The following is a 14,140-nucleotide window of genomic DNA, read 5'->3' as shown; positions in this document are numbered from 1 at the left end:
GGGGTGCTGATCAAGTGAGCTGCTTTGTCCTCGATGATGTCGAGCTTCTTGAATGTTGTTGGAGCTGAATTCATCCAGGCAAGTAGAGAGTAGTCCATCACACTCCTGACTTGTGCCTTATAGATAGTAGACAGGTTTTGGGGAATCAGGAGATGAGTTACTTGCTGCAGAATTCCTAGTCTCTAGCCTGCTTTTGTAGGCACAGTAGCCATATGATTGATCCAGTTCAGTTTCTGGTCGATAGTAACCCCCAGGACGTTGATGGTGGGGGGATTCAGCGATGGTAATGCCATTGAATATCAAGGGATGATGGTTAGATTCTCTGTTATTGGAGATGGTCAATGCCTGGCACTTGTGTGGTGCGAATGTTACTTGCCACTTATCAGCTGAAGCTGGAATCTGAAGTATTGAGTAGACATTTTAAAGCACCGTAAATAAAACTTGTTACACACATAGAAACTGTACCTCTGTATAGATCTGATATACATAAAAAATGTACAAAACATGTTTCTTACTTACCCATTTAAATATGCAACATGCAACCAAACAGGAAAAATCAGAACAACCAGTGAACAAAATGTTAAGGGGAACTCTATAGAATCACAGAGTGCAGCAATAGGCCATTTGGCACGTTGTGCCTACACCAGTTCTTTGACAGAGGGCAGCTCAATTAATCCTACTTATTATGGCAGGCGGATGGTAAATGCCAAGCTGCTCAAATCCCAGAGGGAAACTTGGAGCAGTTGCTGCAACTATTTGCAATTTGTATTTATTTTGAGATGCAGGTTTTGAATTCAGTAAAAAGAAGGCCACCGAGGCTTAGAGGTTTTTTACAAAACTCAATTAAACATTTATTAATAAAATAAACAATTTTCAGCACATACATAAGTGTACTAATTACTACTATGATAACTCCTAGCTCCCACAATTAATCTAACTCCCCTTTACACCTCCATTAAAGCAATAATAAAAACACATAGGGCAGGATTTTCCCTCATTGGGGGGGGGGGGGGAATGTTGATGTGCGGGTCCGCGGAGATGCACCTCTGATCGGCGCCCCCATTTTACATGGGTGGGTCAATTAAGGCCCGCCCAGCGTGATGTCTGCACAGAAGCGCTATGCTGCTCCCTGTGTGGGCGGGAGGGGGGGGGAATCCCTAAACCTGAGAGAGCGCTCTTTCACGCATGCGCACGATAGAGCGCACTCATCTCCCTGAGGCTAAGTGCAGCCTCAGGGAGATCGGCTCTAATGTACAAAGTATTAAAAACAGAAAAAAAAAAATTCTCTGACATGTCCCCACATGTGACAATGTGACATGAGTTGGGACGTGTCCATAACTTTTTTTAAAACTTTAATTAAATATTTTAAAACCTACATGAAACCTCATGCCGCCGTTTAAGGTTGGACGGGCAGGTCCATTAAGCAGTTTAATGACTCTGTCAGTGGCCTTAATTGGCCATTGACAGGTTGGCGGGCGCACAGCTTATTTTGCTGAGCCCCCACCTTCCTGAAAACTTAAATGGGGAGGCGTTGACATCGGGAGTTCCGCCCAACGTCATCCCACGTTATTTTATGTGTCGGCGAGCGGTCTCCGCACCTTGCTCAGCGACGAGAAAACCCTGCCCATAGGCCAGGATTTTTACCCCGTTGGTCAGGAAGCCGACCGCCACCCGCGATCGGGGCCGGACTGCTATTTCACACTGCCGGGCCAGTTAAGGCCTGTGCAGCATGACACGTGCACTACAGCGCTCAGCGCTGCCTTTGTTGGTGGTGGGGGGGGGGGGGGGTGGTGCGGTGGGGAGGGGTGGTGGAGAGGGAGTGGGGAACTTCATGCAAAAGCGCAAGTGCGCGATAATGTCAGGCGCGTGCCCGCCCAACGAGCTAAAAACTCTGGCCATAGATTTTAAAAGGCCCAGGCAAAGTAACAGGATGCCCTGAACAGTAGAGTTTCTTGCAGACAGCCGTTTGGGCACAGAGGCTGGAGGCTTTTTCACACTTGTGTTAGATCTTGCAAAATGCACCCCCCCACCCTTTACACACAGCCTTCTCTCCTTTATACCTACTTTCCCCTTTGAATGCAAATCCCCATTGTCTCACTATCGGCGGTGATCTTCCGGTCTCACCGCAACTCAACGGACTTCCGGTTGGGGCCAGAAGATCCCGGCTCGTGACTTTGGAACTTTTACCTCTCTAATAATAAAAAATCTATCACAGTACCGATTTTACCAGCAATCTTTGGGAAAAATAAACACACTGGGCAGAATTTTATGGCTAACGCTGGAGTGGCGGGGCCCCGCACGTCAGCGCACAGCATCGCGGTATTCAGCTGGGAGGGCGCTAACAGCAGCAGGACGCTCGCCCGCCATTAATTAAAGGCCTTGTTAAGGCCCTTAACTCGGTGATCGAAGCCGATTTTGAGGAGCCCGTGCGATCTTCGGGTCGGCGCACAGGCCCAGCGAGCAGGCGGGTAACTGATTTTTTAACAAACCTCATCCACGGGCGGGATATGTGGGCTCAGAGGCGCTGTTCATGTTTTATCTAAAGTATTTAATGCAGAAAGTGTTTCAGACTTGCCTGTGTGATTGGTAGCAGTTCACATCGATTTCCAATAGCTTTCACCGTACTCTGAAGCTTTAGCTCAGCAGTCTGCAGATAGGAATCTTTATCAGGCCTGAAGCTTTCTGGAGGCCTCCATTTAGCCTGGGTATGGATTCTGTCATCTCCACTGGAGGCAGCTCCACTGAGGAGGAAGGGAGGGCTAGAAGGGGGAGGAGGCCAGGAGTGGACAATCAGCCTCCAGGGGAGCTACTTTTGGGTGTCCAGGCGCAGGCACAAGGGGCGCTGGGCCAAGAGGTTGTCCAAGGTAGAAGGGGCCGCAGACAATGCCACTATCCTGCTGCCAGGGTTTACAGGCAGCGAAGCAGCTACCTCAATATGTCTGAGGTGCAGTGCTGAAGGAGGGTCCGACTGTCAAGGGGGCCAGTGAACTATATCTGTCAGATGATTGGCCCTGAGATCTCTCCTAACTGTGTGGGTGGACACCCCATGCCAGTGACTCTGAAGCTCACAGCTGCCCTCAACTTCTATGCCTCTGGCTCCTTCCAGGGCTCGGTGGGTGATCTTTGCGGTGTCTCCCAATCGGCTGTCCACACTTGTGTCAAGCAGGTCACAGACGCTCTGTTCAGGTGTGCTTTGACCTTCATCCACTTCCGTTGGGACCAGGCAAGTCAGACACAATGAGCCAGAGGCTTCGCGGCCATTGCTGGCTTCCCCCGTGTCCAGGGTGCTATAGACTGTACACATGTGGCCATCAAGGCCCCGGCACGTGAGCCCGGTGCCTTCGTCAACAGGAAGGGCTTCCACTCCATGAACGTGCAGATAGTGTGTGACCACAGGATGCAGATTCGGCAAGTCTGTGCAAGGTACCCAGTCAGCTCCTATGGCATTTATATCTTGAGACACTCCCAGGTGCCGGGGCTCTTCAGTGCTCCAGCCCAGCTGGATGGATGGCTGCTGGGTAACAAGGTCTATCCCCTCAGAAGGTGGCTCATGACGCCTCTCCACCATCTAAGAACAGAAGCTGAGCAGCGGTACAATAGGAGCCGCGGCACCACAAGGGCTGTTTTGTTTAGCTACAAAGAACCCTTCAACGTTAGCAGATATAACAGTCAATGCTGGGTCTTGATGAAAATCCCGTGTTTCTGACATCGACGACTTCTGTCTTCAGGCATGATGTTGGTACTTGATCAAATCAGCGGTACGAAAATGTTGTATACACTACTTGCTGTGCGTGGTGGTGGTAGAATTGGTTGAAACAGGGCCACGACCTGAACTCTTCTACCTTGGTCCCTTGAAGCGCAGCAGGTGGCGTATCCAGAAGAATGGTCTTCCTCAGGGAAGCATGCTTGCACCGCTGCTGTACAACATCTACACAAATGACCAACCTATAGCCGGTGTCACACGCAGTTTTATATCTGCTGATGAGTTATGTGTCACCGCCCAAGGCACTGATTTTAACACTATGGAGAAAACACTTTCTGGGGCCTTGGAGGAACTAACATCCTACTATGAAGAAAACCACTTTCGCGCAAACCCTTCAAAGACGCAAGTTTGTGCATTCCACCTCAGAAACCGTGAAGCCAAACACCAGCTTAAAGTAACCTGGTGTGGAGCAACACTGACACTTAGGAGTCACTCTTGACAGATGCCTCACCTTCAAGAACCACGTCAAAAAGACAAAGGCAAAAGTGAGCCCACGAAAAAACATCCTGAATAAGCTCACTAACACAAAATGGGGAGCAAGCTCGAAAACATTGCGAACCAGTGCACTTGCTCTTTGCTATTCCACTGCCGAATACACCTGCCCTGCATGGGAAAGATCTACTCATGCTAAGAAGATGGATGCCGTTCTGAATGCAAGCTGCCGACTTATCACAGGTTGTTTAAAACCAACAAACACCAACAGCCTATATATTCTGGTGGGTATCGCTCCCCCTGATATAAGAAGAATGATAGGCAGCAAGAAAGAGCGACTCCGTCAAACATCAGATGAGACGCACCCTCTACATGGTCATACACCTACACCCAGCCGCCTAAAGTCAAGGAAGAGCTTCATGAACAGTGTTGTTCCATTACAATCAACCCCATCTGAAGCCCACATCGCCTTGTGGAAAGACCGGCTCGCCAGTCTTGAACAACCCTCAGCGGTGGAAATTTTACCGGATGAAAACCTTTCCCTCAGAGCTAATTGCAACTGAGCAACCTGGAAGTGCCTTAACAGACTTAGGACTGGTGTAGGTCGTTCAAAGGTGTCACTAAGCAAATGGGGATATACAACCAGCCCGACAACTTGTGAATGTGGAACTGAGCCACAGACTATGCAACGTCGCCTGCAATGCCTATCGCTAGAGGAACCCTGCACTGTTGCAGATCTTGCCAAGTTCAACAACAAGGCGCAAAAATGTGTCCAGTTCTGGCTGGGCCATGTATAGACTTCTGGGGACTCGATAAGAAGACAAGGGCTGTGGTGGAGAGAGCCATTGGTCTTCTCAAGATGCGCTTTGTTGCCTGGACCGCTCAGGGGCGCACTCCAGTACCCCCCAGATCATGTCTCTGTGATAGTGGTAGCATGCTGCGCCCTGCACAATCTTGCGCTGGAAAGGGGGGATGCAGTTGATGATGAAGACCTTGACGCCCTGGATGAGGTTGCACATGATGAATCCAGCAGTGCCTCAGAGGATGAGGAAGCACAGGACGATGATGAGGAGCAGCACGCTGACCCGCTACTACACCAAGGAGGCAGGGACACCCAGGACAATTTAACCCAAAGAACCTTCAGCTAGCTCCACACACATGGATCAGCAGGAGCAGCATTGCCTGGAACTTCCACACATGGCACTTAGGTCCTACAACTTCCAGCTCATCAGCTGCAACTAAGGACTTAGTACAGAAACATCAATGTCCACTCAAACACTCATGAAGTGTCTGTGAAACACACAAACGTAGCACAAAGGAAACACCCTCAACCATGGTCAGAAAAATGGACTTTATTCCCAACAAAATAAACCACAAAAGTCGCTCAGACGTACATAATGATATATTCTCTAATCTAGGGCCAACACAAAATCACCAGTGACAAACCTATGGAGTGCCTAACATGCCTTATGCTTATGTTTGCGGGTGCTACATCTTGGTGCCGCCCCATCACTCAGAGTGGTATCTGAGCCAGCCTGCTGACTTTGCTGTCCTGTTGGCCTTGATGACCTTGGCGGTCGTCCTCTGGCCTGTGGAGCCTGTGCAGGCCCCGCCTGGGAGGGAGTGGCCAGTTCCAGAACTGGCACCTGCCCAGTTGTCGCAGCCTCAACGGATGCAATGGTCACCGGCAGAGGGGCAGAGGAGCTGCTGCCCTCATCCGGAGCTCCCTGAGAGGAGCTCACAGCGATGACAAGCAGCTGCTGCACTGACGTGAGGTCACATTGGACCTCCCTGCTCACCGTGGATGGATGGGCACCGAACGCCTGGTGCCCAGAATATCTCCCGCATTGGGAATGACCACCTGTGGCCATTAGCGCTGTGAGGGCTTGCAGGTCCGAGCGTAACCCAATCAGAAGATTCTCAATCCAATTGAAGCCCCTCTCCATGAGAGTGGCCAATCTCTCAATGGAGGAAGCCTGACTCTCTGTCCTGAGGTTCATGCCATCACTGACATTCTGCATGGACTCCTCCACCACAGAGACCAAGTGAAGCACACCCTCATGCAACCCTGCCAGATGCTCCTGTGCACCCGCCTCATACGTGGTGAGGTGCTGCAGCAGGGCGTGCCCACCACCAGTCCTCTGCCACTCCCGCATATTGCTCTCAGTTTTTGCCTGCAGAACATAGAAAAGGATTTATTGGGACTGATCGCTCATGTACTCTGCACGCGCACGCTACACCCCAACCACAATGGCCTATCTGAGGCCTCCAGTGGCTCCTGTCCACACTACTGGTGATCAGTCCCCAGAAGATAGTACAGCTACTCCCAAACCCCTCCCCAAACGGACACCTTGGACACATTTGGCATCCATCACTTTGAATAACACATGGGTCTTAGCCCCCATGGCAAGGAGACGCAACTAGGAGGCGAAACAAGACATCCCGATGGTTGGACACCTCTTGGAGGAGGACAGCAAGGCAGGTATCAGAGAACCGAGGGGGACAGTGACTGCAGGGAGAACCCATCTTCTCCTCAACCACTAAGGCTGATGTAAGCATGGCCACTATCTGTTTGGCCACCCAGCGTGCACCAAATGCCCAATGTAGTAACAACACTAAGACATGGGTGCGGGGGTGGTGGGGGGGGCGGGGGCAGTGGGGGGGGGTTCAAAGGCTAAGGCTACCTGTTGGGTAAAATGGTCCACTGGCCTATCCTGCAGCCTGCCCCCCCTCCTCCTCCTCTGCCCTCACCTCTTGTGGTGCCCGCTCACTGACCATGGTGAACAGCCTAAAGGAGGCCGCCTGGCCATTCTCTATACAAACTGTTGGTTCCCCATTGGAGCCGGTGGTCTGAACACACCCGCCGCCGATTTAATTTTCCCGATGAACCCAGGAGTCGGAACCCTGCTGGGCGGGGCCTTAATTGGCCCGCCCATACAAAATGACGGTGCGGCCCATTTCGGCGGCGGCGATCAGCTGCCTGCTCGTCAAGCGTAAAATTCTGCCCACTGTTTCTTAACTTCTCCTGGCCAGGGGAAACATTCCACGCCCTCTCTTTTGAATTCAAGCTACTCTAGTTTATTTAAAAATGCAAATGTTCCCTTTACACCGCACATTCTAAAACTTCAGCCGTGTTTACCTATTTGATATTTCAAACCTAGCTTCTCTTCTTACATCAAAGCCCTCAGACCAGCTGTCTCTAATTCAATTAAGTCACACACCCCCACACGCTCACACACAGACATAGACACAGACCCCAACATTACTCTACTTTACACTAAATTCCAAATAACCTTATGAAAATTATTATATCTTCCTGACATGTTCTTTCCCCATGGCCCTGCAAATATTTCCTTTCTAGGTATACCGACTTCCCCTTTCAATGATTGCTAGCTATGCTTTTTAAATATATTACTGAAGTTGTTTAAGGGCTGCAACTGGCTCAAATGGAACGTTATCATTTCAGTTAGAGAATCAGGGAACCAAGGGAATGAAATTGGTCCTTGAGTGTAGTACAATATGAATAATAGCAAATTGGAAGATTGGTCTGTGGGGTAGGTTTTAAGGAAGCACTTGGAGGAGGGAGCAGTATATTTAATAACAAAATTTGACACTACATTGCATGAGTTATTACAATACTTGACCAAAAGCTTGGCTTCAATGAAAGGTTTTAAGGAGTGTCTGGTTTTAAGGAGTGTCTTCAAAAAAAGGAAGATAGAGGGGAACGGAGGAGTCTAGAAAGAGTGTAAGCATAGGCCTAGTCAGCCAAAGGCATAGCCTGCAGTAGCGGAGCAAGAACAATCAGGGATATGCAGAGATCTCGGATGGGTGTAAGGTTCGCAGTTTAAATGTGGTGCAGTCAAAAGAGAGACAACACTGAGAGCTGTAGATTATTATTGGTGAACGCATGGTGTCTCAGTTTAATTCTCAGGCTATTTCAGTGAGGATAGGTGACATGTTAACAATTTCAGTAAACATTTGTTTTAAAGCACAGCACATGAAAAACTTTGCCCTTTTTTTCCTAAATGTAATGTTCCAGGCACCCTGCACAGCCTCTTGAAGTACTTAGGAGTGGGGATAATGAGGTTAACAAAAGGGAAAAATTAGTTCATCCACTGAGAGAATGTGAGGTGAAGATTAAAATGCATTTCTTTTTCTAACCTCACTCGCACTCCCCTTGTCACTCAATGTATTTGCCTAAACTACCCTTTCCATTAAAACTCAAGCTCGCGGGATTTTATTAAGAAATCCTTCAATTAGCAGCACAAGCACCATTATCTCTGGGCCGTTGTGTAAACTGTATTACATGTATTTAAACACAGAAGCACCTTTTAGAACTGAGGGCAGCAGTTGGATGCCTTTCAGTTAATGCTAACTGCCCTGTCTCCCTTGTAGAGAACATGTTAACTTAAATGAATTGAGAATCTTACAGCCAAGTGCTGGACCTCCACCCCTCCTTCAGATTAAGTAAGTAATTTTTAAAAAAATAAACACATCCATTTTGTCACAGCTGCCAAATGCTCTGCAACATGACAGGGAAATTTATGCATACAGAGAGAGAGAGACATGTTGTTCTTCCACTCCTCTATACTGTTATTAATTAACTTGACGGGCTGACGCAAACTCAAAATGCATTGAAATGATTAAAATGCAAGTGTGAATGGACCGTGAACTTGGTCCAACTCTTAAACGAACACGAAAACCTAATCGCAATAAATGTTTTAAACAGGAATGGCTGTTCCATTCATGTTCACATTAGGCTTATTTACTGCTAAGAGCTATCATTTCCAACAGCAATTCTGGGGATATCAATATCTACAGGTGCCTGTCTCCATCCAAATCCCAGTCATTTTCAATGGAACAGAAGGCTGGATATTTATAAGAAACAGAGGTTACTTTAAACAGATGGATTTTTAATCAAGGTGATCAGAAAGCTAAATGCTGTACCATTCATCGCTGATTAAGGACACAATGATACATCGAAAGCTATTTTTACAATTTAGATCAATAAATTGCGATCATTACTTTCAATTTATTTTATTTATTTCCTTGTCTTTTAGGTCCGACTTCAATGTTGATCATCTGCCCAATGATGCTGCTCTGGAGGTTAATATGTACAAAGATACTCAGGAATGGACTAAAATGAGAGCAAAACAAACCATTGGACAAAGAAATTCATCAATTTTTGAACTACTTTCTCAAACTGTGCAAGTTCAGTTTAAGACCTAACCATTGTGGGTGTCCAACATTTTATCATTCGAAAATGAATTGTTTACTTTCTGGTCATTTGTGGACAAAGAAGTCTTACAAAAATATTGAAGTACTTCAGGTGCCTTGTCTTTCTGCCTCACACCTATTGCTGCTTCCCTCCCTTACTACTGGTTAACTTTCAGCTGTTCTTTGGCAAGTTTTCTGGCTTACAAAACTTACTCCATCTGCCAAGAGAAGATCTTGCTGTTGCTGTGCTGCTTTGCTGCCTTCACCAGTTGTACTGCAGTCATGGGTGGTCTGATGGGGCTGCCTTTGGTGTGGGGGGGGATGAGGGTTTAGGGGAAAGGGAGAATAGGAGAAAGCAGAGACAACTCCCACAGCTAGAAGACGGAGCAGTGGGCACAGCGCAGGAGGGCATACTCATAGACGGTCTTCAGGAAGCACTTCTCCCACCTCCTCTTCACTGAGGAGCAACGTAGCGATGTGTAAGGAGCAGGCAAGGGGGCGGGGGGTGGAATTTGAAATCAATAAAAATCTGGAATTAAAAACCTAATGACCATGAAACCATGGCTGATTGTCATAAAAACCTATCTGGTTCACTAATGCCCTTTAGGGAAAGAAATCTGCTGTCCTTACCTGGTCTGCCCTACATGTGACTCCAGACCCACAGCAATGTGGTTGACTCTGAAATGGTCCAGCAAGCTATTCAGTTTTATCAAACTGCTAAAAAGTCAGTCACTGTGGGTGTCCCTACTCAACAGGGACTGCAGCGGTTCAAGAAGGCAACTCACCACTACCTTCTCAAGGGCAGTTAGGGATGGACAATAAATGCTGGCCCAGCCAACGACGCCCACATCCTTTGAATGATTGATGCCTACATCCCATGAACAAATAAAAAAAGATGACAAACCTCTGGACTCAGTCATCTCTCAGTTGCTGGAGTTACAAAGGCAAGCTCTGTAACATCAGGAAGGGATCTCCACTGCACTCCTCAGATTGCAAGGCACGATGGAAGAGTCCATCCACCTCCAGACTGAGATGATAGCGCTAGCATGCCAACGCACCAAGGTCAACACTGCTAGGATAGCGGCCACCATGGAGATCTTAGTCCAGTACGTCGCTGCTGTGTGGGCTAAACTCCATCACTGACACCATAGTTGGCCTCCAACAGTGTGTATGTGAGAGGGGTCTGGGGTAGCTTGATCTCACCCCAGCTATCCCTTCTCCTCAAGGGGTCAGATTGGGGCCCTTAGGCACACATAGGGAGAAAGACCAGCAGGTCCTGGGCCATCCACCCAGGTGACTCCGGGAATGTCCAGCCCATCCACATCCCCTCTTCCTGTGACCTCAGCAGCTCCAACTCCACAGGCCGAGGAGGGTGCCACTGCCACACAGCAGGATCCCGAGAGCAGGCTGGGGCCCCCCTGGCATGAGCCTTGTTATACCTTTGCTCTGCTGCAGTCATCAGCCATGTCCTCTGTGGGTAGCCCTTGAACCTACACTATCCCTACAGCTCCGGCGGACCCTGGGATAACTCAGGGATCTGGAACTGACTGAGAATGTAGGTTCAAGGGCACACCCCCTGGAAACCGTGCACACACCTGCAGGATTGCGATTGTGGTGGTCGCACACCAGCTGCACATTCAGCGAATGGAATCCTTTGCGGTTGACATAGTTGACCGTGTGTTGTGATGGAGATCTGAGCAGTCGGTGCCACACCCTGCACCTGAGGGAAACCCGTGATCTGGGCAAATCCAATCACTCTCGCATCCTGGCTCTCCTGGTCCCGGGCAAAACACATAAAGTCATGTGCTCTCGCAAAGGTGGCATCCGTGACTTCCTGGATGGATTTGTGGGTGGACGTTTGTGATATCCCACATGCATCACCTGTGGAGCCCCGAAAGGAGCCATTGGCGTAGAAATTGAGCACTGCTGTCACTTTCAAGGCCACTGGCCTTGGATGCCCTCCATGTCCCCTTGGCGCCTAATCCTGCAGCTGGAGGCAGATGTGACTGACCAGTTCCCTGCACTGTTAGCTTGAACCATGGGGGAGACTGGTCCAAACTGGGATGATGACATTGCTGTGAACACCTCCATTGGTGACTGCTCCATGGCCAGCTTTCGCAAGGAGATTGTATAACGTGCCCAGTCGTCCAACTGTTCTGCAGTCCACTAAAACGCTCATTAGTTTGCAGTCTGTGTCCGAGTGGTGAATAGCTTTGGAGCGCTTGGAGGCACTTCCATGCCTCTGTGTTGCTTGAGTGGGCAGGGAATCGAGAAGCTCGACTCCAATCGTATTAATGTGGCTGCACCTGAACTGTCTCAGCTGCAGAGGATTGGTCACTTTCTACAAGGTTTCCCTAACGCGTGGCCAATTCCCTTGTGCACCCCACCGCGCACATGCTTGTGTGCTACCTTCCACTGCCAGGCAGCTCTTGCCCCCCACAGGCGATGTGGGCAAGCGCTCTGCAATGTTACTGTGTACTCATTGTGTACTCATCTCTGGGTTTCCCTCAAGTGCAGCCCGCTGCACTTGAGGGAAACCCAGAGATGAGTACACGATGAGTACACAGTAAAAGTGCACGCTTCTTATATGCTGCTGTGAAACATGTCGGCGTGTTGACGGATGGTCCAGCGAGGGGGATGATTCCGGTAGGGTTTTGGCTTCTCATGATATACAAATGTATTACAACGAGGTTTCCGAAGTCCGGTGGGAAACGTGGCCTGCTGTTGGCAGAAGGGGACAGACAATCGCGAACTGGTTTCACAACATGGTGAAACCGGTTTTTGGCCTTCTTGCCATGTTGTCCGCTCGCACCACCAAACACGCCCGACACCAGCAGGCACAGAAAATCCCGGCTCTCAAGTGGGACTTCACAACTAAAATCCACAACCTTTTAACTCAGAGGCGAGAATGTGACTGACTGAGTCACATCTGACACAAAGTAAAATGTTAAAACGCTAAACAATAACACAAAAACAGATATTTTGTAGAATAAAGATAGAATGTATGACTTTAAAATGAAGGCTGAGTTATTTCTAAGCACCCTGGTGCAATTATCCTATGCCCTTTAATCTCATTTCACCTGAAGATTATATTTGAACTTGACACCAGGCTGCCATGGGAGACTGTTTATATACTTTACCTGGTACATTTACCTGGACATAAAGAATAAAGTAGAGTCTAATCGCCTGCCCAGCTATTGGCGGTTTAGTGAAGGGATGAGGGTATTAATTTGCTTCCACTGGCAGAGATGGTGGACATTACAGGGCGTCTGTATCCTCGGAAGTATCAAGAGGGATACATTAGTGTTGTTCGGATGTCTCGAATGTGTCTCATCAAGATCATCTTTGGCCCTGATTCACGCATTCTCTAATTTGCCGGGCTTCAAGGCAGAAACACAATTGGAAACTCAGCATGTTCCTTCCTGATAGATCTGCTTCATGATCAATAACACCAGCCTTGGTCTTGGCAATAGCAAAGCCTGCAACAGGGATATATTGACAGTGATTGGCATCGGTTTATTGGCCCAGAATCACCGTATATTTTCTTTGTCACTTTCAATGCCAGTGTTGTTTGTGTGCTGATGTCTTTCAACCATTTGTTATTTTGGACCCAGGTACTTTGAAGCACTTGATGTGTTCAATTTATTCCCCACTGTCAGGTAGGTAACTCGATAAGATTACAAATATTTGCCTCTAATTGTCATTCCTTTGGGTTCGACCGATCAGCATTGACTTTGTTTTTTTTTCGCTCCTATACTTCAGTCTAAAATCCCTCCTGTCTAAGATGTAGCGTTCACCCTATCAGCAAGAGTCTTGAATTCTGCCTCTGCTACCAGATCAATATTGTCAGCAAATTTCAAGCTGTTCTCACCCCCCACAAAGATATTTGTAGCTATCTACATTTCATTAGGGCGTCAATCATGACATGCCAAAGATAGATATTGAGCAAAGCTGGTAACAGCAGAAATCCCTGCTGAACATAAATTATAAGATGAAACTAGTCTATTAAAGTGTTCATTTGACATGAAAGACCCCACTGTACTGTTCAAATGAATTGGGAATGCTCCCAATAACTGGCCAACATTTCTCTCTTAAGCAACACTATCAAAAAAAGGGCATTTACTGTTTGCATTAAAATTGACTCTACATTTGCCAACACCACGATAGTGACTACATTTTAAAATTAATTAATTGCTTGTGAAACTCTTTAGATTTTTGTGAGAATGTATTATATCGCTCTATGAATGCAAGTTCTTACTCACGCTGCACTTTCCAAAGTATCTAATACATTGCCGGAAGTATTAATGATTTCTGTTATTGTGTTCAAAGACTTTAAATAGGTGATAATGTCAAGCTTTGCTTGAAGTGAATAAAGATATTGAGCATTGAATATGGAGTCATACCTAGTACAAAGGTAAATGGTTGTGGTTGTTGGAGGTCAGTCATCTCAGGTTGTGTCCTAGGCCCAACCATCTTCAGCTGCTTCATCAATGACCTTCCTTCCATCATAAAGTCAGAAGTGGGGATGTTCACTGATGATTGAACAATGTTCAGCACCATTTGCAACTCCTCAGATACTGAAGCAGTCCATCTCCAAATGCAGCAAGACTTGGACAATATCCAGGCTTGGGCTGACAAGTGGCAAGTGACATTCGCACCACATAAGTGCCAGGCAATGACCATCTCCAACAAGAGAGAATCTAACCATCGCCCCTTGACATTCAATGG

The sequence above is a fragment of the Carcharodon carcharias genome, chromosome 1 (assembly GCF_017639515.1).
Source record: "Carcharodon carcharias isolate sCarCar2 chromosome 1, sCarCar2.pri, whole genome shotgun sequence".
Lineage (NCBI taxonomy): Eukaryota > Metazoa > Chordata > Chondrichthyes > Lamniformes > Lamnidae > Carcharodon > Carcharodon carcharias.
This window is presented reverse-complemented; position numbering follows the sequence as displayed.